The following is a 24966-nucleotide window of genomic DNA, read 5'->3' as shown; positions in this document are numbered from 1 at the left end:
GTGACTTCTGGAACCCCTTTCATCCAGGATATTCATGGATCTGTTATTCCCTTGATGCCTCATATGGTCCAACAGAAGCTTAGGTGCAGTAAGCTCAGGACCTCTTCTGCCTAGCCAGGATGGATTCAAAGTTTTTCATCACGCACTGCCTTAGGGATGTGGGGGTAGTACGAAGTAATCTCCTTCTGGATTTCCAAATAGGATCATGGAACAATCTTACTGCCATTTCGGTCCCCTCAATTCCTCCAACACACCTCCTAACTCTGGGCTTCTGTCTAGAGAGAAATCAGGACACATATTCCACCGGCAGCTTCACTTATCACTCTTCTTCCTTGTCATTGCAATCCCTTGGAGGGGCAGCATCTGTCCTACTCTAGATCATCTCTGTGTCAAGCTGTATGATATAGTTCACCAGGCCCATAGCTCAATAGATTCAAGGTGTGAAAACTATTATTTTTTGAAGTATTTTTTCTAGATAAAGCTTAGTTATAAATATACTTGTCTTACTTGAGACTAAAAATATCCTATTTTGAAGATCAGAAACTATTTTTCTCTTATCTTTTTGTTCTAAAGATCATTATTCATATATCCCAAGTCGTAAAAAAAGTCTTATTGAAAATGGGACAAATATGATATACAAGAAAATGAAAAGAAGAAACTCCCACATTGCTATATTTTCTATTTCAAAATAATAAGCTCTGTTCAGAGAAATGCTGTACCAATAGACCAGGAGCCTGATGTGAATTCCCTCTCAATCCCATCGTCTACTTACTTCCACTGGGCTCTAAATTACCCCTAGAGAAGGGATAATGTCAGATTCTTATTTCTAGTGTCTTATGGGCCTCAGCTGATAGAGATTTGAGACACAATGTGCTTGTGTCTTAGAATTCAAGAATGTGTTAGCATTTGAGATTAAACTTTACCATTAGAAACAACATTGTTCAGAATATCACGGTGTCTGATTATCTCTGGCAGAAATGGTAGGCTCGTGGGCTGTGAAGTCACTCTCACACTGATAAAGTAAATTTGGAAGATTGATTCTATAACTCCATGGAGGCAGCTGATACTTCATTCCAGCTTGTATCAGGAGGTTAGAGCCGTTTCACAGCTGTTCTGCTAACAACCAGTGTTAGGTTTAGTTTAGAGGCCGTCATACCCTAGGAGGCCTGAGGATCTAGTGTTGTTCTCATGCCTACCAGGTTTTGCAGTTCAGAGTCACAGCTTCCCAAGCTATGTGCCAGTCAGTCTTCCCTGGGGCATGAGTGGTCAGGGCTAGTTCTAGAGGCCAGCTATAGAATCTCTGCCCAGTGTCCTGCAAAGGCACCCAACAAAGGTGTCTCAAAGCTACTCAAAGAATAACAGGTCTTGCTACATTATTTTCCCAGGACAATAGGGCCTGCTAACTAGAAATTTAATCATCTCAGGGATACTAAAATTATTCTTCCAAGAGCAGAAAAGATCATATAAAGGTAATTTGCCCTTACCCTTATATAGAGCACTGAAGCAATTTTTCTTAGAATAAAGGGGGTATCCTTCCTTCACACAAGCTGTGTATTTATAATTTATGCATGTGTCTATGTGGTGATTGAATAGATACCTGTCATCTACTACTTGGAAACTTCACAAGTGTAGGTGCCTTTTTCATTTGGTTTTCCTTTGTGTCTCCAGTGCCTAATACAGAACCTGATGCAGAAAAGGGATGATAAATAATTGTGAAGTTAACAAATTAATAATTCTACTCCAAAGTAATTTTCTCCTGCTATAGTGTGAATTATTTGGCACCTTTTCTAACTAAAGATAGAGAAGGCGAAAAAAAAAAAACACCAACTTAATCTCTGATGTTGTACCCTTCAAGAGAAGTATCTTATGAAAAACAGATAGTGATTAAAGACTCAGATTTATTAAACTTACAAGTAAGTATTTTAGGAACTAACACAATTTAAGTTTACTTTTCAAATCAAAGAAATCCATCACCATTTATTTGAGTATATTAAATAGTGTTTTGCAAAACATCAGTTCTCTAGGATTTTGCTAGACAAAATGTGAAAAAAATTATCCAAAATCAAGTAAGTTTAAAACAAATATGGCAAATAGGTTTCTTTACTGAAATATTTTTCATAGTAGTTGAGGGAATAATACACTCTGGAATATAGTATGCTGGTATCAAAAACTTATTTGACCAGGGAACTTTATAGTAACTTCCGTGATACTTATGTTCCATGTTGAAAATGTCAGATTAGAAAACATTTTAAAATTTCAAAGCTAAACTCCAGAAAATAGTGTGAAGCAATTAATTATGATGATACTATGGCAGTTTGTACATCTTAAAGCCTTCACATATTAAGCTTTATTTTCTATCAGATTATGAGCCAGAAAATAACTACATTTTATTCATCCTTGTTGCAAACATTTCAGCACTTACTCATTCTTGGCATATAGCAAGTGCTCAATAAATATTTGCTTAATAAAGTAGGCAACGAGAGTTTTATCAAACTAAAGTGTTTGCTGCATTGCATGTAATAATTATACTGAATTACAAATGCTTTGGACAGTCTGAAAATACAGATAATGCATACTAATGGAAATGTGTGCTGTTGAAAGTTGTTATTTTTAAAACTTTCAGATTAGGAAGAAAAATGCATACATACATTTTTCTACAGAAGACAAAAACGTAGATAGAATAAAATTACTATACCAAAATGTGCTGGCAAGAATTAATTTTAAAAATCTGTGTAATAAAAAACAATAACTAAATTTCAATAAATAGAATATGACCTCTCTGAAGATTCTACATGGTCTTGATTTTCGTATTATTAGTATCTTTCCTATGGAATGATCTAACAGGTGTGGGTCCCTAATTATTGCCTCGTTCTACAGAGTTTACTATGATAGAATAACTCCATTTGGTTATCTGCAAAATTTCACAGATTAGACTGTTCTATTGCTTAGATTAGTTCTGAGAGCCATTCACAGCTAGATAAGAAAACACACCAAACAATACTGCAATGGATAATGGTAAATATTTAAGAAAGCATCTAAATATCCTTAATTTGACTTTAAACATAATCAGCAGACTCCTAAACATCGTAATTGGAAGATTAGTAGAAAGGCCATTCGTAGGCTTTTGATTTTTTTCATTTGAGGGACTATAATCAGTAAAGAAGATCACAAGTACTCTATTTCGCCTCAGTGAATGTTGAGGACAAATGTGGTTGGATGTAAGTGCTTTGACATATAGACTGTGTGACACAAGTGAAAGAAATGTTTTCTATTAATACATCTAGACAATTCTTGGAAATATTCTATTTTTGAGCTATACATTATTCTTTGTGGAGAGGAAATGTTATTTGCCTGGTCTGTTGCCTTTCCTTTATCCTCAAACACATCTAAGGATTTGACCTTTGCTTAAATCCTCCTCCTTGAAATATGAACACCAGGAATATGTTAGTGTGTGGCAGATACAAGATAAATGAATCCTGCTAAGGTTGATACAGAATGAATAGCATACCTGTACTTGAGTGCCTAGACTGTTTATTGAGTGACTTGTATAGGAATAACCTATAATTAATGAGTAATTAGTTGCCCCAGATATGGGATTTGATTGCACACCTCTGGAAGGATTCTGAGTCTAGTGAAGTAGAAAAGCTGATGAGATCCTAGAGCTGATGGCTTCCCTGAGCTGAGGTGGTCCATGGCCACTAGACCTTATCTTCTATGATTATGCATATCCCAATTTGGAGAGATTCAACTTTTGGTGGCTGTAGCTGGGGGTCATAAGCCTCTGTTCTGCTATTCGTGCACATTCAAGATTGGCCATCCCGTGTCCTTTCTTGGAGGATATGTGAAGCCTATTCTTAGGGGCTGAGTGAAGTTAGTTTTGTCTCATGAGTTTAATGGACAATCCAAACCCAAGACCACAACTGTCAGTTAAGCATAGTAAATATTGTCCTGTACAAAACATATTCAGTATATTCATTTTAAATCTTCCATTTAAAGATTCTATTAAACTTCCAATATCCCAGAAGTTGATGAAAAAGAGAATAACATTTATATGTTAGTTTCCTAAGGCTGCCATAACAAATTGCCATCAACTTGGTGGTCTAAAACAACAAAAAAGTTATTGTCTCACAGTTATCTATGATAGAAGTCTAAAATCAAGTTGTTGCCAAGGTCATGATCACTCTTAAACATCTTGTGGTAGATCCTTCCATGCTTCTTCTACCTTCTAATGGTTGTAGACAATTCTTGACATTCCTTGGCTTGTAGCTACATTGCTCCATTCTCTATCTCCGTTTTCACATGGCATTCTATGTGTGTGTGTGTGTTTATGTCTTCTTATAAGGACACAAGTCATTGGATTAAAGCCCACTCTAATCCAATATAACCTCACCATGATTTATAAATAGGGTCTTGACAAAATGTGTTCAAGTCCTAACCCCTGGTACCTGTGAATATGACTACATTTGTAAATAAGTTTTTTTGACAAGACTCCTGGGGAGTCTTTTGGGGGACATTTGGGGGACACAATTCAATCCATGGGAGTTCATCATATGGTAACTTACAGCCACATTCCCTTTTAAAGTTTTTCTTGTTATTGATTGCTTGATAAATTTATTCATTCAAAAATATTTATTGAGCTGAGTACTTTTCTAGGTGCTTGGAATAGAGTAGCAAATAAAACACACATTGCCTTTATCTTCATGGATCTTAGATTCTAATGAGGGCAGATAGAAAATATATAAACAATTAAACATATAATGTGTCAGTAATAAATATCAGAGAAAACAATAAGGCAGGGTAGAAAGGTCAGGGTCTGCCAAGGAAAGATTTAATACTTTGTATCGGATGGTTAGAGGAGATTCTACCAATACAATGACACTCTCTGAATGAGGCAAGAAATGATTAAAGGATATTGAGCAGAGAAATGACAAGATCTGAAGTATGCTTTAAAAGGATCATCAGGCTTTTGTGACAATAAACTAGAAGACAGCATTGGGATTATAATCAGTAAGGAAGGAAACAAGTGCCCTATCCTACCTTGGAAGTGGGAAGAGGAGGTAGGAAGTTATTGGAACTGAGTATGTAAAAGAAGAACATGGCTATGGAGAAGCCAGTAATGGAGGTGATGAGAAGTTGTGGGATTCTGACTGTGTCTAAAAGATTGTGTCAGAAGGATTTCCTGATAGAAATCCTACAAGATTTTTTACCTGATCAGTTCAAATTATAAAGTTGGCATTTACTAGGACGGCAAGACTATAGGAGCTGTGTGTGTGTTGGCAAGACTATAATAAGGGTGAGTGCATGTGTGTGCGTGTGTGTGTGTGTGTGTGTGTAAGAAGGTAGGCAGGCTTTTAATTTTTGACATGCTGATATTAAGATGAGTATTAGAAATCTAAATAGAGATTTAAATATAGAGCTAGATATACAAATTCAGAGTTCAATGGAAAGGTGAAAGAATTGATACATTTTTAAGTAATAGCAAAATTAAATAGTATTTAATTCTATAAAAGTAGATGAAAATATCTCCTCTAATTGATCATGTGATAAGCTCTACAGTGTTTGCAATGTTACATCAGGTATGGTTATCATAATATCTAGGGCATTTCTTTCCCTTAACCTTGAGATATTATTTTCTCAATATATAGGCCTTTATGCTCTGCAGCTGTTTACTAAAGCTGATTGTGTGGGGGAGAAGGAAGCATATTTTATAGGAGGCTTTAAAATAGACTAGCTGGCTGACTTTGAATGATTTGCTTATATTCATTCAGTTAAGCAATGGCATGAACTAGTTGACATATTGAGCCCTGATCCACCTCTGTTATTCTAGCCACTGACTTCCTTCTCATTTCAATTTGAAGAAGTTAAATTCCTTTTCCTCCACTATGTTGTCGGGGCATTTGCCAACACAAAGTGGGCTGTCAGGTTTCTTTTCCACCTTTACTGGGTGATCATTTTCAGACAGAAATATGACGTTGAAAAGTACTACTCTTCGTTCCATGCTAACGTTTCCAGTATAATTCAAAACAGGCTTCTTACTATTCATTTGCGCTGCTGCTTTGCCTTATTCTCAATGCTGAAATCCTTGTCTGACCTTCTATTTTTATTAAATACATTTGAATGTTATTCATGATTTTCCTTACCAAGGCCAAATTCTCAGTGACCTTCATGAACTCTCTCGATAAATAAAGAATGTAAGTGCTAACCCAATTCCCATAGTCCAGTGTGTTTTCTTGTTAGTACAGTGATTTTTAAAGATAATATTTACTACTTTTTGTTTAACAGAAAACACTGAAGGGAATTTCTTCTGTCTTGATTTGGATAAAGAATGTAGGCATTCTTGAAAACTGCTAAGACAATGAATGTTAGATGTTCTTACCACAAAAATGATAACTATATGAGTTAATGCAAATGTTAATCAGCTAAATTTAGTCATTCCATGATGTATACATAAGTCAATGCATCATATTGTACAGAATAAGTACATATAATTTGATCTGTCAATTAAAAACATAAAAAAAAGTAGGCACACATGTGGTAGATCAATTGTACTTTGAGAAAGAACTTAAAATAGAAGAAACTATGCAGTACTGACCATCTGTAATAAGCCCCCAGCTGTCCTTAAATTCCACTTTTTTATCTCCAACTACGCTTAATAAAATACACAAGGCAAAAAAAGTCCAGGTTTATTTAAATAAAAAATACTTCGTTTTTATGTCTTAATCTTTATCAGTAAATCACACAGTTGCAAAAGAAATTTAGAAATAGTTAACAAAATGTGATCGTCTGGTTCTGAGCTGTGTTGATATTTAGGATAACATAACATTTCCTATCAAATTTATATTCAAATAGAAAAATCTCATCATATTAAAGTATTATTTACATATTCATATACTCCTTCCTTCAGGCAAAGACTCCAGCCTTTCTTTACAGATGGATTTAGCAATGAAACATAAAAAACAAACACAGAGGAAAGAATTGAAGTGTCACATAGGAACTAGTAACATGTTTCACCTCTTTTCACTTACCAAAAAGTCTTACCTATTGCATCTTCATAAACGTTCTGGGAACCTCATAACTCAGAATAATTATGTAATAGAGCAATCGTAGTAAAACTAGCCATCGAATTTTTTTCCTCAGAAATTTTTAAACATTAAAGAACTCTCAGTATCCTTGAGTTGTCTTCTTTGCATAATGTTTAACGATCAGTGAAATGCCATCAAAAATGTTGTCAGAAAAATATTACTGTGGCTAAATTAAAGATTTCTTATTCTTGTTCTAAGTATATGTTCTCCATTATCTCAGAGTCCCGATTATTAACACTGCTTCTTGTTAGTCATTGAGATAAAAGGTACACTTCAAAAGAGGCCTTTTTTTGGAAAGATAAAAACACAGAAAAATTGTAAATAAAAAAGAGAGAAACAGAAGATAGAAGGTGGGGAGATTACGGTGACTGGAAACAAGAAGACAGGAAAATAGAAAGCTAAAAAAAAAAAAATCATGAACTTGAGATTAAAGCTTTGCCAGCCCCCTCTCCCCTCCTAGTAATGTATGCCAACAAAATCCGTGGCATATCATTTCCTTAAAGGCCTCAATCCTAGTCTTCCTAGAGGAAACGTCCCCCCCACCCCAGATATTTGTTTTGCTTTCATCTCCCTTTTGCTAGCAGCTGATGTGCCTTTTATGCTTCTAGGTCCCTGTTGAACTTAGCCATGTTATGTAATAGAAGGCAGAATGTCAGTCTTTTAAAGGATCTATTATATTTCTAAGACATTTTGATTTTCATGAACTTCAAAACATTTCTGGGTAGCTGACTTTAGCAGCATCATATTAGAAGGCTTTTAAATAGTGCAGTGCATGTGTGCAAATCAGTACTAGACACTGCTGTTTGTTGGGAGGCTATGGGTCTTACTCCCGGTAACTGCTGATTGTACCTGATGTCTTGTCTTGGCTCTTGCCATGATCTCTGATGCAGATTTCTTAAGAATCAATTGGATTATTATTTATTGCTAAAATTGTTTTGCTTCTTTAATATCAAATCAATATAATATATGCACTGCGTTATAAAAGTTTAATTGTGCTAAAAATTTTATAATAATAATAATAATAAAACAGTTCTAGGCTGGGCATGATGGCTCACACCTGTAATCCCAGTGCTTTAGGAGATTGAGGCAGGATTGCTTGAAGCCAGGAATTTCATACCAGCCTGGGAAACATAGCAAGACCCCATCTCTACAAGAAATTCTGAAGATAAAAAATAATAAAAAAGTTAGCCAGACACGGTGGTACATGCCCATAGCCCTAGCTACTTGGGGGGAAGCTGAGATGGGAAGATTGCTTGAGCCCAGGAGTTGAATGTTACAGTCAGCTATGATTGTGCCATGGCACTCTAGCCTGGGCGATAAAGGAGACTGTGTCTCAGAAAAATGGGGGAGGGCAGCCACTTGCCCTCTTTTCCTGATTCTGCTCCCCAGAGACAATCATATTTCTAACTATTATGTGAAGACTGCTATTTCTATTAAAAACAATTTACTTCTCATAAAGTGTAAGAGAATTTTAATTATTTACATGTCTTTCTTCTTCTCCCATCCTCCAAATGAAGTTCTATTTGAACTGTTGTACACACTTTAAAAAACCTTTTTATTTTGAAATAATTTTAGATTTGCAGAAGAATTTCCAATATAGTATAATTTCTGTATTATAGAGAGTTGTCATTAACTCTTTACCCAACTTCCCCTAATGTATCTTACATAACCATAGTCAAACTTAAGAAATTAATGTTGGTAAAATACTACTAAATAAAGTCTGAAATATGTAGAGACTTCACTGGTTTTGCCACTAATGTCACTTTTCCGTTCCAGGATCTAATTTAGGGTACCACATTGCATTTACTTGTCATGTGGCCTTAATCTCTTCTGTTTTGCTACCTTTTCTTAGTTTTTCTTGTTTTTCATGATCTTAACACTTTTGGGAAATACTGCTCAACCATCTTATAGAATGCCCCTTAATTTATGTTTATTTGATGCTTTTTCATAATTATACTGAGGAAATACATTTTTCCACAATGATGAGGTGCTGTTCTCATCGCATCATAACAGGGAGGACATGACACCAACATGACTTATTAATGGTGATACTAACTTAGATCTGTCAGGTTTCTATACTGTAAACTTACTATTTTTTCCCTTTCCATAATCTATTAGAAGTCAGTCATTAAATTCAGCCCATCCTCAATGTAAGGGGAATTAAGCACCACCACCTGGAGGGAGATGTATCAAATAATTTGTAGACATATGTTAAAATCACCATAGCAATTAATGCATACTTAAGAGAAGATACTTTGGTGCTATGCAAATATTCCGTTTCTCCTTAAAGTTTCATCCACTAATTTTAGCATTTACCAGTGCCTACAGCAATTATTACTGTGGCATACTAATGGTGATTCTCTATTTCCTTCACTCTTTCTATATTTCTTATTTGGATTTTTTCTGTAAGGAAAATTTGTACCTTCTCCACCATTTATTTATTTACTTATTTATTTATAGCAGCATGGACTCATGCATAATTATATTTTTAAAAATGTTTTTTCTCCTTTTTTTTTTTCTAAATTGAAATAGGGTCTCACTGTGTTGCCCAGTCTGGTCTTGAGCTCCTGGGTTCAAGTGATCCTCCCACCTCAGTCTCCCAAGCTGCCGAGATTATAGGCATATGCCACTGTGCCTAGCTGAATATTTATATTTTGGGTTGTAAACCAATACTATAGTTACTTACTGTGTTGTTCCAATTATTCCAGCTTTTGCCACTCAAATGGCTTTCAGGTTGGCTCCTATGTCCTTTTAATATGTCCCTCTATTTTTAGTTTTTGAATACTTCACTTTCTAGCACTAAAAGTTGCTACAGATACAATTTGTATTTGTCTCTAGTATCAGCCATTTCTTCAAGAAGCCCTAGTTTCTTTTATTAGAACGTGGTATTTAGAAACCTACATCGGAGCACTAGGTATGCTCATTGCTACTGAGTGTCACTGCTCTTTGGCTCACTCAAGGATATATAGGCAGGGAACATACATTTGTATATGAAGCCATGTATAATTATTTCTGTATCTATAAATCTGCGTGTATTAAAATAAAACTTTGTTTTTGCTAATATCTCCACATCTAACCCAACACCACAGAGTTTACTATAGTCTTTCGCCCTTGCTTATTTGTAATGTTTTTTCTCCAACAGTGAGAAAACTGGCCTCTATTATCTACCATCTACAATTTATATATGTATTTTTTCAATGCCATACATATAAAGTAGTTTCAGAATTGTGAACATGCAATCGTGTTTTGGACACTTTAAAATTACTTTATTTTGGTTACTTACTGCAATGTTTGTTTTTGTATTTTTCAACCTATATCTAAATATCTCCACACACTTCAACAATCCTAGCCAATACCTTTTAGTGTGATTCTATACACAATCAAACCCATTTGACAGTCTATTTTATTTTTAACCTGGGTCATCTCTCCTTTAGCCCCTTGTTCTCTTGTTCCTTTGTAGAACAGGATGCCTTATTCATGAGTAAAGAAGACCCTTCAAAAACTTCATCTGAAAGGGGTATGCTATGATCTGAACATGTCCTCTAAAATTCATGTGTTGGAAACTTAATCTCCAATGCAATAATGTTGGGAGATGGGGCCTTTTAGGTACTTAGGTCATAAGGGCTCCACCCTCAAGAATACATAAATGCCATTATAAAAAAGGCTTGTCAGATTGAGTTTGGCCAATTTTTCCCTTCCACATTCTGCTATGTGAAGATACAGCACTCCTCCCCTCTGAACCATACAGCCATCAAGATGTCATCTTGGAAGCAGAGAGTAGACCTCACCAAACACCAAACCTGTCAGTGCCTTGATTGTGAACTTTCCAGCCTCCAGAACTCTAAGAAAATTAATTTCTTTCCTTGATATATTATTCATTCTTGAATATTTTGTTATAGCAGCACAAATGGACTAAGACAGCGTACTTAAAATAGAAATTATTTGGAAGTTTGCATGTCTGAAAATGTCTTTATTTTACATCTTTAGAATTTGAATTGTTGACTTCGTGGGGAGTTCTCTGCTTTTCTTCATCTTAAGATCAGTCCTGTAAAGGTTTGGCCAGCTCCTGTCCTATCGCCATGTTTTGATTCATTGGCTCTTACTTTTTACTGTCAAACTCTAAAGAGTCAGTTTTAAGGACAACAAATTTGGAAGATCAGATCTTCCTTCATATTTTAAATTAAGATAGTGATGTGTTCTTTTCCCTCAACAAAAAACCTTTATAAAAATTTTCACCTCTTAGAGTTTTATACTCCAATATTGCTTTTTATATATAATATCAACAAATATTTATTAAATAACTACAATAAACTCAGGAACTAAGGAAAATGTGAAAGAAGTATAAGATGTTTTCTAAGTTAAAGGATCCTATAATTTCCTTGAAGACCATGTGCATGGAATTTTAGAAATTCACATACAATATTATACAAAAAGTCTCTTTTAAGATATAGGCATTAGGGGCTACCAGGCTCAAAGAAGGTAGAAACACAAATAATAAACAACAACCTTTTCCTAGTTTAGCCAACCTTCACTGAAACACTTCTAGTTCTAGTGGTCTTAATATCTTGTATTCAATGGCTCGACTTCAAGGGCTAAATGCATGCAATCTAGTTTTAAGATTAAAATGTAATATATACATATGTATATTGATATTCTTACAGCTGAAGGATTTTTTTTTTAATTTAGTAGAAACAGGTGTTTTAAAACCATGCATGTAGAGATCAATTCCAGTGACCTTCACTAGCTAAAAACTAATTTCAAACATAAGACATGTGACTTGGTACACCTTACAAAGGTTCTGCTTTGGTGCTTACAGTCTAGAGCTTGAGCATCCTCTGCAGAAAGAGAGGCATTGCCTGAAGCTGAGCAGGGTGTACACTTGATGAAAATCAAGCAATTACTCACAGATCCAAACATAGGGGTCGATTGTCCAGATACCACATTAATTGTTAAGGCACATAGAGTCTTCTATTTCTTATGTGTCCAAAGAATCTTGTGTTTTGTTTATACTGGTTGAAATATCAATTATATTGCCCTTTCAATATGTGTTATTTTGAAATGGTGAGATTAGCATAATATACTGGATTTCACATCATTTCATTTTCAAGCCCATTTTGCAGGCTTGGAAACAAAGAAATAACAGCAAAAGAGCTAAGGCTCAGCTGCAGCTCTGCAATCAGGAAGGATTCGCAGAACCCTGCCCACTCCAAGGGCAGATCATCCTTTTACAGACCTTAGGTAAATCGGGGGGGAAAAAAAAAAAAACTGTAGGCAAGGGGAGAGGAAAGGAGATAGAAACAGGGAGGAGAGCCATGTCAGAGATTTACTTAAAGTTATTTCACTCAATGTGTAAATTCCTGTTTGTGAGGTTGCTTTTATGTCTAACCCGTATGACAATATGCATTATGATTATGACCTCTATGTTGCCCTCAAGTTTGCCTATGTACATACAATAAGCCCATTTCGTGATAGATATATAAGGAAAAACTCTCCTGGAATATCATCCTATATAAAGCATTTAAGTTATTGTAATGTAGGTGAAATGAGTCAGTCTTTGAATGTACTGCTGAAATCTCCACTCCTACCAGTAACCCCCGCTGGCTGATGCTGAGGCATCTTGAGCATGGTAGCCCCTCATGGACATGATAACCACTTTTTCTTGCCTCACAAGAATGTCTTTTAACTTTATTAGAGGAGAAGATTTTTTGTATTCAACCTGAATGAGTTTAATTTACAATTAATGCTTAGTAATTAGTCCATGAACATTTTACTCATTTGCCCTAAAATATAGTCTATTAGACAATGAAAAGATATTTTTTGTCCTTCAGGAATCACCTCTTTATGACCTGCCTCTTGGCCTTAGAGAAAGCACTCTAAACGAAAGAGGGAGTTTCCTCATTTAATTTGATACATCAGGTCATCATTGAAATATTTATTTCCTGATCTTCCCCCATAGAAGGTGACTAAAGGTTAATAAGAATGCAAGTGGAAAATAATTAAGGATGAAAATATATACAGTAAAATGCAAAATAAATTAGAATAAATAAAGTTTAGTGTGATTGTTAGGTTAAGGTGCCTTGATACTTGATACTCCAATCATAAAGTGTGGGGTTTTTTTCTTCTCTATTTTGAAGGACAGAAGCTTGATAGGCCCAGTGAAACTCTTCCTTAGTGACACATCTAGGGAATAATTTAAAGAAAAAGTGATAACAACAGTAACTAATTATCTCAAAATTTCTAGAATCCTTTACTTTTACCAATGGATAATATAGTAGACAGATAAATTTTACTATCATTTTAATCATATATTTCTTTTAAATTATTTCCTAGTTTTAGTTTTTTTGGCTGTCATTTTAGTCATATATCTCTTTATAATTATTTCCTAGTTTTAGTTTTCTGGGCTATCATTTTAATCATATATCTCTTTTTAAATTATTTCCTAGTTTTCTTTTTCTTGGAGGAGGGAGGCTAGATTTTTTAAATCAGGTGGAAAAAAAAAATACAACAATGGCCAAAAAAAAATAGCAAATTTGCTTCTCTTTGACATGAAATAAATCTAGAGGGAGGTAATCCGGAGTGAGTATGCAGATCAGCCTCATGAAAAACTCAGGAACCCAGAATCCTGTTTTGCTTTTACTGTGGTTTGCAGCATGGCCCTTTAGCTTCCTCAGTCTCCGTGTGGCTGCTCAAGCGCCAGCCTTCGGAACCATGCTACATTCTATCCAGCAGGAAAGACAAGAGAGAAGCTAAAAAGGGGGTGGCATCTCCCTTGAGGAAAAGTTCCTGGAAATTATAAACATTTCCAATTAGTCCTATCGGTCAAATGTATTCCTCTCGAACACAAGGGAGACTGGGGGATTTAGTTTTAGCGATGGTCCAGGTAAAAATTAGGCATTGCTATTATCAAGGAGGAAAGAGAGAACAGACACTAGGTAACAGCTTGTGCTCTCTAACGTGCTAGAGCTGTTTGTGCGATGGAGAGCATATCATTTGGTAAAAAGATTGTTTTATGCAGATTTTATAATTGTTATAAGGAAAGGCTGGTCGAGCACTGTGGCTCAGACTGTAATCCCAGCACTTTGAGAGGTGTAGATGGGTGCATTGCTTGATCCCAGGATTCTGAGACCAGCTTAGGCAACATAGTCAGACCCTTCAAAATAAATTAAAAAAAAATTAAAAAGTTAGCCTGGCATAGTAGTGCGACCATGCTACCCAGCCACCCAGGAGGCTGAGGTTGAAGGATAGCTTGAGTCTGGGAGGTCAAGGCTGCAGTGAGCTGCAATTGTACTACTGTACTCCAGCCTGGGTGACAGAGTGAGAACTTGTCTCAAAAAAAGAAAAAAGGTTCACATGGCTGTGTATATTGTGCTTCAGTCTATGACGATATCTAAGAAATGAGTAGAAGCAGTGCTACTTTTATCTAAAATTATAAAACTCAATCAATACATACACATGTTCAGATCAACTGAAAACTCAATGACCATGATAAAAATAGATTAAAAACATGTCAGTCCCCTTAATTTTCAGTGAATCATAAACACTAGTAGTTTCCCCACCAATGCCAACCTTGGATGCTGAGAGCTTTGAACATAATTAAAAGTTAGATGAATTCAGGTTTAAGAGACTCTCACCTGAGAACAAAATGGTTCTAGCTTTAAACTATTCTTTAAAAGTATAATAAAATAAATGTCACCCATAAAAGAATGTGTTTTTTGTTTTGTTTTGTTTTGTTGGTGAAGTTTCTTGGACATCAAACAAGCTTTTTGGAGCATCCTGAATAATTGAGCGTAGATTAATAAAAATATGTGAATTGAACTGCCCTCAAAATGCATAGGCTTAAGAAAGGAAAAAAAGCTGAGCAAAATAGATGTGAGATCCATCTAAAATCAAAATGTTTTCTGAAAGCTCCCTATGGAAAGTGTGTGTTGCTCTGCTTCATCTACTCCCTCACGTTTGCACTCCTAGCAAATGTTTATGTAGGACCTTTGATTAACCAGGCTGTTTCCTAGGACCTAGGGACTGCAGCAAAGGAGACATGGGATTTATAATCCTGCAGGAGGACGGAGCCTAAATAAGTAATTAACTGCAGTTGTAATTAGTTACAAAAGAGACACATAGGGTATAAGGAGAACATATGAAAATACATAACAATGTAAAAGATTTGGGAAAAAACACTTAGAAAACACTGATTAGGAACAGCATGAAGTTGATGAAATGAATGTATTTACAATCATGAGCTCATTGCAGACTTTATGCTTAAGTTGAAGACACTATGAAAAGTGAAAATAGTAAACTGATGATTCTTGTTACAGTGAAAAACTTAAGACTAGACTTTTGCAATCAGTTTGCATCACTCCAGATTTCTTTATGTCTATACTCACAAAAGAAAATTTTAGGAAGTTAGAAAGTGAAGAGACCACAGTCAGAAGAATAATTTCTTTTTTTTTTTTTTTTGAGACAGAGTCTCGCTTTGTCGCGCAGGCTGGAGTGCAGTGGCGCGATCTCGGCTCACTGCAAGCTCCGCCCCCCGGGTTCACGCCATTCTCCTGCCTCAGCCTCTCCGAGTAGCTGGGACTACAGGCGCCCGCCACCATGCCCGGCTTATTTTTTTTTTTTAGTAGAGACGGGGTTTCACCGCGGTCTCGATCTCCTGACCTCGTGATCCGCCCGCCTCGGCCTCCCAAAGTGCTGGGATTACAAGCGTGAGCCACCGCGCCCAGCCAGAAGAATAATTTCTTAAGGCCCTATTGCCCTCTTTGACCAATAATTCCACAATAATTTGTTTATTTAACTTTACAATATAGTTAAAATGTTTCCTTTTATTATAAAAATAAGAATTATACATTTTTGCCTTAGCTAGTAGTGAACATAAAAAGATCTTGACTTTTAAAGCCAACATTTTTCTTTCCCCAACTTTTTCCCTGGATTACTAATTCATATACAGTCAGCAAGTGCCCCAAAGACAAACTCCTGAATTATAAAAAAGAGGCATATTTCCCTTCGGAAAAATCAAATCTAGAATGTTTAGCTATTAAAGTGTTTCTCCCACCTAGCTTCAGATCAGGTGACTTCACTACAGGGGCTCAGGAAGGGGCAGACTCCCTCTTTCCAAATCACCCCAACACAGAATACCTATTGCTAAGTAGCACGCCAGAGATTTAGATGGGGTGCCCCATACGAGCAGACTTCAAAGTATTCAGACCTTCAAGTCTGGCCCATGATAGAAAAAATTTAAGGGAGACAAAATAAGTACTTCAGGACCACTTACTCCAAATCCACATTCTGCAAGACAGTCCAAGGAAAAAAAGGCAAAATATCTGTCCACCTCAAGGCTAGGGGCCCCACAGCAGTTAGCAGGCGTCCCCAGGTGTAAATGCTTCCCATGGCATGTTTTCTCCCTATCTCCCAGGTCAGGCACAATGGTGCCAAGGCTCTTTCAGTCATCAACACTCTCAATTCTCAACTCGATTTCCAACAATGACACCAGCTTAATTCTTCCTTTAGCATCTAGGTAAAACTGTCCTTTCCCTATAAAGTCTACTATGTCTGGTCTAGTTTCAAAAAATATAAACACATTGAAAATAAAAAATGAAATTTTAAGAATAAAAGATGATGCAGGGGCCTAAAACCATGGACAAGGCGTCAACAACATCGTGTATATGCCCCCCAACTCACTCTCCCTAGAGGAATGCTTAGGAAGGCAGAGACGGCCACTGCAAGGCTGCCCCAAGTTTACATGTCATTGTAGCCTAACAGTTATTTGAAACAGAAACCTAACCCAACCACACTTGGGATGTTCTCTTCAAAGGAATCCCAACTGTTTTCGGCAACAAAATTTCTGTGCAAGTCAGCCCCAGCTGGGAAGGTGGTGCTCACTGCAGCCTCAGCCTCCTGCGCTCAAGCAATCTTTCCACTTCAAACCCCAGAGTAGCTGGGACCACAGGCATGTGCCACCAGCTAAATTTTTTTTTTTTTTTTTTTTTTTTTTTTGACAGGGTTTCATCATGTTGTCCAGGCTAGTCTTGAATTCCTGATCTCAAGCGATCCACCTGCCTCGGCCTCCCAAAGTGCTGGTATTGCAGGTATGAGCCACTGTGCTTGGCCTACTCTTTGGGAAAGATGTGTTGTGAGGCATCCTCCCCTACATTATGCCAATTTTTTGTTTTTGTAAGACTCAAATATAAGTCTAAGGAAGTCTCCCCACAATATTTGACTTTGGTATTTAATAGAGCAAGGAAGAATCATTGTTTTGCTGGATATTTTATCAGTTATCAATCAAAATTTAAACTTGATCATAAATTGAATAGCATAGTGATGGTCTTTAAGGAGAGAGGGTGTAAGGAGGGAAAGCCTGCTGAGTTACCAAAGACAAAGGCTCAGAGATAACATTCAACTTTAGCGGTACAACTCACCAAAAATGTAATATTTTGTTGAACTTGATCTCAGATTATTTGAAATAAATACATAAGATTCAATACCTGTTAAATTTTACTTTTTTCAAATTGCATGCAATCTAAATTTTTTTGTTTCACTCCCATCCTCAAAATTGTCATTATTACTAGAGTTTAGTATAGTAATAAATCAAGATAATAATGTTATTTATCAAAATATAACTGGGATGGTTTTCCAGCTGTTACCTCAGAGACAGAAATACTTTGGTCATAGAAGACAATCATAATTATTGATGTTACCCTATTTGACACAAATAAAAATCTCGTATAATGACAAAGTGGGAAACAGAGAGTAAATTGAACCCTAGACACAAAACAAGAGTCTGAAAAGAAGGAGAAGAATAATTCTCAGAGCTATAGAAGGAACTAGAGAATTGACTCAAGGCCAGAGAAGTAATAATCTATAAACCCAGTATCAGACTATGAGTGCCACGTGTGTGGGGGAGGGAAGGTGAGTGTTACAGATACAGGAGAACAGCCATGTAAGGCCGTAAATATTGGCTGCAAACTCCAAGGGGTACCATTCACATAGAGTGATGTGTGCAGCAAACACCCTCCACAATTTTGATAGTGTCCTCAAGCCTATCAATTATCTTTCTAATTTTTTTGTTGTTACAGATTTAGAGTGCAGGTGCAATTTTGTTACATGGACACCTTGTGTAATGGTAATTTTGTTACATGGACATCTTGTGTAATAGTATACACCGTACCCATCAGGTAATTTCTTTTCCCTCAATACCCTCCAATTCTCCCACTTTTTGAGTCTCCAGTGTCTATTATTCCACTTTCTATGTCAACATGTACATGTTATCTAGCTCCCCATATAAGTGAGAACCTTCAGTACTTGACCTTCTGTTTCTGAGTCATTTCACTTAAAATAATGGTCTTCAGTTCCTACATGTTGTGGCAAAAGACATGATTTCATTCTTTTTTATGCCTCAGTAGTATTCCCTGGTATATAACACTATCTTTTCTTTATCCAATCATACATTGATGGACACTTAGTTTGATCCCATATCTTTGTTAATGTTAATAATGCTGTGATAAACCTATGAGTATAGGCATCTTTTTGATATAAGGATTTGTTTTACTTTGGGTAGATATCCAGTAGTGCAATTGCTGGGTTGAATGATTGTTTTATTTTTAGTAATTTGAGAAATCTCCATACTGTTTTCCACAGAGGCTGTACTAATTTACATTCCCACCAACAATATATAAGTGTTTCTTTTTCTCTGCATCCTCTCCACCATCTGTTATTTGTTGACTTTTCAATCATAGCCATTCTCATAGTGCAAGTTGGTATCTCACTATGGTTTTAATTTGCATTTCTCTGATGTTAAGTAATGTTGAGCATTTTTTGTATATGCTTATTGGCCATATGTTTGTCTTCATTTGAAAAATGTCTGTTCATGTCCTTTGCCCACTTTTTAGAGGGGTTATTTTTTTTTTTTTCTCATTGAGTTGTTTGGCTTCCTTAAAGATGCTGGATGTTAGTTCATTGTTGGATGCACAGTGGGCAAATATTTTATCCTATTCTATACATATTCTAAAGGTCATCTGTTCACGCTGTTGATTTTTTTTCTATGCAGAAGCTTTTTATTTTAATTATGTCCTATTAATCTATTTTTGTCTTTGTTGCATTTGCTTCTGAGGCCTTGTCATGAATTCTTTGCCTAAGTCAGTGTCTAGAGGAGTTTTCCTAGGTTTTCTTCTAGAACTATTATAGTTTCAAGTCTTACATGTAAGTCTTTACTCCATCTTACATTGATTTTATATATGGTCCATATATTTTTATATATGGACCCCTATGTATAGGGGTCCAATTTCATTCTTCTGCATGTGGATATCCAATTTTTTTTTTTTTTTTTTTTTTGAGATGGAGTCTCGCGCTGTCGCCCAGGCTGGAGTGCAGTGGTGCTATCTCGGCTCACTGCAAGCTCCACCTCCCAGGTTCATGCCATTCTCCTGCCTCAGCCTCCCGAGTAGCTGGGACTACAGGCACCTGCCACCACTCCCAGCTAAGTTCTTTTCTTTTTTTAGTGGAGACGGGGTTTCACCGTATTATCCAGGATGGTCTCGATCTCCTGACCTCGTGATCTGCCCACCTCCGTCTCCCGAAGTGCTGGGATTACAGGCGTGAGCCATCGTGCCCGGCAGGCTATCCAATTTTCTAAGCATCATGTATTGAATGGGTTCTTACCTCGGTGTCTACTTGCCAACTATTTTGAATATCAGTTGGCTGTAGATACACAGCTTTCTTTCTGGGTTCTCTATTCTGTTCCTATTGATATATATGTCTATTTTTATACATTTTTCAAAGGCACTGCTATGTTCTTTTGATTACCATAGCCTTATAATATAATTTGAAGACAGGTAATGTGATGCCTCCAGCTTTGATCTTTTTACTTAGGATTGCTTTGGTATTTGGGATCCTTTTTTGGTTCCATATGAATTTTAATGTTGTTTTTTCTCATTCTGTGAAAAATGATGTTGGCATTTTGATAGAAATTGCATTGATTCTGTAGATTGTCAAGCTTGTCAATTATTAAAGTTAGAGGCAGCTTCCTGCTTTGAGAGTAACAGAGAGGCAAGAAGGATGTGCAATATAACAAGTAAAGCAGGTATTAAGAGTTTCAGAAGCAGTACAAACTGTTTTTATGTCCAACATAGCTTCTAGTGATTAACTAGAGAGAAATATTAGGATATCCATCTCAGCCTTATATTAGGGATATAATCTTTCCTTTATCAGTGAAACACTCCAGGAGAGGTAATGGTTCTGACTGGAGAACACTGGAAAATCTAAGCTAGAATCTTGATCAAAAGCCCATTTGTAAGAAGTATAGTTAAAAAAAATCGAATGACTCAATCCCATCTACATTTTTCTAGGCAGAAGTCTGTGCACTGGAACTTCATTGTTTGGCTCTTGGATGAATATGGTTTCTATCAAACCATAAGTCAACATTTACAGACATGACAAACAGCCAAGAGGAATTTGTTGTTCCTGCTGGTAGAGAAATTTTTGGAACTGTATGAAAAGAAAACTCTCAGATTCGGATTTACAAAATGCTCTGCTTCTCACAAAAGATCACAGTGCATTTATTTTATGGACCCTGAGAAACGTAAAGCTAATCACATTCCTTTCTTTGCACTGACTTCTGGGAAGGTCAAAGCTACATTTGTCTTCACCTCTAGCAAATGTAGAGGTTAGAGAAAATCCATTTCTACATACTTGCCCAGCCTATAGCTTTACTGATATTTTACCTAATTTTTTTTTTTTTTTTGCTCCAATTGCTTCAACCAGTTCTTTACCGTTTAGTGTTGTATTATTGTAAACTATTCCAAATTATTCATTAATTAGGGTGAAATATAAATAAATCCATGATTAAAGAGATGTAGGGCTTCTCCATAAATGACCTAAATACAATAAAGCTCAATTAAGTTATCAGTTTACATCTCAATGTCCATAGAAAGGAAGATATTATTATCTATTTTATTTAATATGTTAATTTTTTTTCTTCCACTTAAAAGTGACAATAATAAGGGCCAGGTGTGGTGGCTCATGCTTGTAATCCCAGTACCTTGGGAGGCTGAGGTGGGCGGATTAGGAGGTCAGGAGTTCAAGACCATTCTGGCCAATATGGTGAAACCTTGTCTCTACTAAAAATGAAAAAATTAGCCAGGAGTGGTGGCATGTGCCTGTAATCCCAGCTACTCAGGAGGCTGAGGCAGGAGAAGCACTTGAACCTGGGAGGCAGAGGTTGCAGTGAGCTGAGGTCACACCACTGCACTCCAGCCTGGGCGATGGAGCGAGACTCTATCTAAAAAAAAAAAAAAAAAAGACATAATAATAAATTATATATGTACAGGTCCACAGCATCTTATCACAATTCAAAAATGCAAAACAGTCAAAAAAAACATTTTTTTTCTGTTTACAACTAGTTTAGCACAAAATGTGACCTGATTTGACATGAGGCTAAAATACTTAATTTATCCTAAGGAGTACAAACATTCTTAACTTTCTCCAAGCGATAGAATGTGTTTGATTATAGCATGCTGTCCCAGGTCCGGTACTATGTCATATATGGTAGATGCACCCCATTCACTTCATATAATTAGAAAAATTAAGACTTCTAATACACATTGGATTTCAGGTAAGAGATTGTGGACTTGTACAAACAGGTGGAATATTATCTGGAATAAAGTTTCTGAAGACCACTCTTGTCACATGTGCAAAGCTGCTGCTCTTACCTTCACCCACCACGCCACTTCACTTGTTTTGTTTTGTTTTTTGTTTGTTTGTTTGTATTTTTGAGTCATGATAATTTCTTGATAAGCAAAATAAAGAAAGTCAATTTTTTCAACTTTCGAGGTAATTTATTCTTCTCTAGTTTTATAGATTTAAAGACTACATAACTTTAAGTACCCAGAAATATATTGTACTTAACTTCTCACTATGAGAGGGTATACCCCATTGCTTCTATTCTGGTCATGAGATATGTGGCCCAATGTAGTTCAATCAGTCCAGTCAAATATAGACCATAGAGAAAGAGCAATTCCATCACAAGCCATAAAACAGAGGTCCTTTTGTGATGAATTAGAAATATTCAACTAATGCTATCAACAATTAGTTTTCTGAGAAATTACAGTAATCTATAAGAAAACACAGCAGGGCATAATAAAAGTCATTTAATTAGGAATAGACAGCTTCTAAGAAGTTCTGACTGGCATTAAGAAGTGCCAATTCTTTACTTCTAGCTTATGGTTGGAGTGGTATCTTCAAGATGGAGATATAACTTGTATTTTTTCAAAAAGACTTAAAACTTTTCAATTACTTCTGTATGCCAAGTCTGTACATAGCTCTTTACAATTATTGTCTCATTTAATCCTTATATCATGCTTGAGATAGATATCATTATTGTTTGCACTCCGGTAGTAAAGAAACAGGCTCAGAAAAGTCATCCAGCTAATAAGTAAGAGACTATTTTTAGGTTCAAGTCATTGTGTCCTCCCCGCGGTCATTATGTTATGCTGGATTTGTTTACCTTTGCCTTGGCATCTTTCAATAAAGAAATGAAAAGCAACGGACAGAGAGGGAAAATGGTGGTAGAATTGTGCTCACACAGCTGGCTATTGTTCTATCTCTCTGAATAACATATTTTGCTATTGTCTTGTGTCTCTAACAAGAGCATGTAATATGGTATGGAGGGAAGAAAAATATTTACTGATGGAGGGGTAACAAATAGGTATCTGGTAATTTCAGAAGTTGGATCTGGTAGACAGCAAGTGGAGTCTAGGGGGCGTTGAGTAAAAGTACAAGAAATGCAATTTTACTTATGTATTACAGGCTACAGCGCAGGGACAGTACACTGTTGCTGATGCTGCAGGTTGGTTCACTTAGCTCTCACTCTCAAATTCCTACTCCCGCATCCTTCTTTACTGTAGAGGCTGGAAAGCGAAGTACTTGGTTTACTTGTCTCCCTTATAATTAAAGGTACACATGTGACCCAGTTTTGGCTAGTGTGAGGTTAAGTGGAAGTCTACTGAGGAAAGCTTCTCTTTGTAGCTAAAAAGACAAACTTCCTAAGGAGAAAGATATTCACTTTCTCAACTTCTTTTTTGCTTGCCTAAATGTGTGGTAAGCATGTTGTGACTAAAAGTATCACAGAAAGGCTGGCCAGCTGCCACCTTCTTCCACAACCTCTTCTGTGTTGACAATTTTGGTCAGTTATTTGGTTTCTTGCAGCCCCAGACATTGTTAATTAATACATGTGTTATTTTATCTTTCTTCATTTCCACCGGCTACACTCTATGCCTTGAGTGTAGTTTCAGAAGCATGTAACATTAAAGGTGGTATGATTTCACATTGGCAATTCCCAGTTCCCCATGAACTGCGTGCAGTTCTGTTTTAGAAACAATAAGCAGTTCCTCTTGCCCCAGACATGACTGGGCCACCCACCTTTCTGTGCCTTTGCTTAATGCCATTGTTTCTGCTGGAAACTTTCAAGGTCCTTCTGAAGTGTCACCCATACTATGTGAAGTTTTTCTCCGGTTCTCTCAGTACTCTCAACGGGTTCACATCTCTCCCCAACATTCTTTATTCTTTTATTATACCTCTGACTCTTTGTATTGTAATCATGCAGTTTACACAAGTGTTTCTACCACTATACTGTGAGCTATTAGAGGTCAGGAATTAAGTCATATGTGTCAGGCACACAAAAGATAATAAATATTTTGTTCAATTTCTAAATTGATTAATTTCTTCCTCAATTTGAACTCCCTTGAAACTTTATTTTTACCTCTCATTGGCACGTATCATTTACTTTTCTTATGGCAAAACTAAATAATGGGCTACTTGGAGGCAAGAATTATATCTCACTCATCTTTGTGTCCTATACATATTTTTAAGCTAAATTTATATTTCGTGAATTGAATTGGACAATTAATAGTTAATACATTAAGCATATCTCAGTCATGTTAGCTGCTACTTCCCCCCGTGGTGGGTGGGGCGGTGGGGAGGAAGAGGGTATAGGAGATGAACTGTAACTAGCCAGTTCACTGAAAGAGTCTTTAAAAATCTTTCCTATTTAAGTCAAAACTGAAAAATTAATTTGCTGTAAAAGAAAAACCCAGATCACATATTCCCTGATCCAGAAGTGTTTGAAAGATGTAAAAGAAGAATCTGTTTTCAAGAACTTTCGTTTCCTCTCTCTAGTAGTCAATCCAATTCAAGTGCAATTTAATAAGTTAATTGCAATGTGTGATTGACAGAGGCAGGGGACAATGTCTGATGTGAGGACTTCTCTATAAAAAATTATGATAATAACTAAGGATCCTATTATTTCATTAAGGACTCTATGTCTTGGCTGATGCACAGCAAGACTTTTCAGAATCTACCTTAGAAGTGATTGATATCAAGGCTGTGTTCATCCCTTACGTCACCAAACCAAGAATGGGGAGAATGTCGATCAGGATCAGTTTGAACTCTTGAGAGTCTAACAGTTTAAGACGGAGACAGTATCACTGGAAATCTGCTTGAAGCTGTCGCTTTTCCTGCCAGAGTTATTTAGGAGCTAAAGAATAAGAAGTAAGCAATTATGAGATTCACTAGATGTTAAAAGCATAAGAAAGCATTTTCCATAACAAATATACGAAAACCAGAAAAGTGGTGGAGGAGAATCTTCATTATGTAATAAAAATGAATTCAGAATAATGGAAGTTTAAGCAAATGCATAAATACTGTTTTTCAATAGAATTATCTTTCTGGAAACCAAAGGGCTTAATTTTTAAGTATTTTATCTCTGAAATAAGAAATTAAAATAAAGCAATGTATTACAGATGCATCTATATATTTCAAAACATGTTGTATATGATAAATACAAGCAATTTTTTCAAAAGAATGCATTTATATATTTTTAAATGTCAGATAATGAGTT

This window comes from Symphalangus syndactylus, chromosome 6 (genome assembly GCF_028878055.3).
Source record: "Symphalangus syndactylus isolate Jambi chromosome 6, NHGRI_mSymSyn1-v2.1_pri, whole genome shotgun sequence".
Taxonomy (NCBI): Eukaryota; Metazoa; Chordata; class Mammalia; order Primates; family Hylobatidae; genus Symphalangus; species Symphalangus syndactylus.
Note: the sequence above shows the minus strand (reverse complement) of the source record.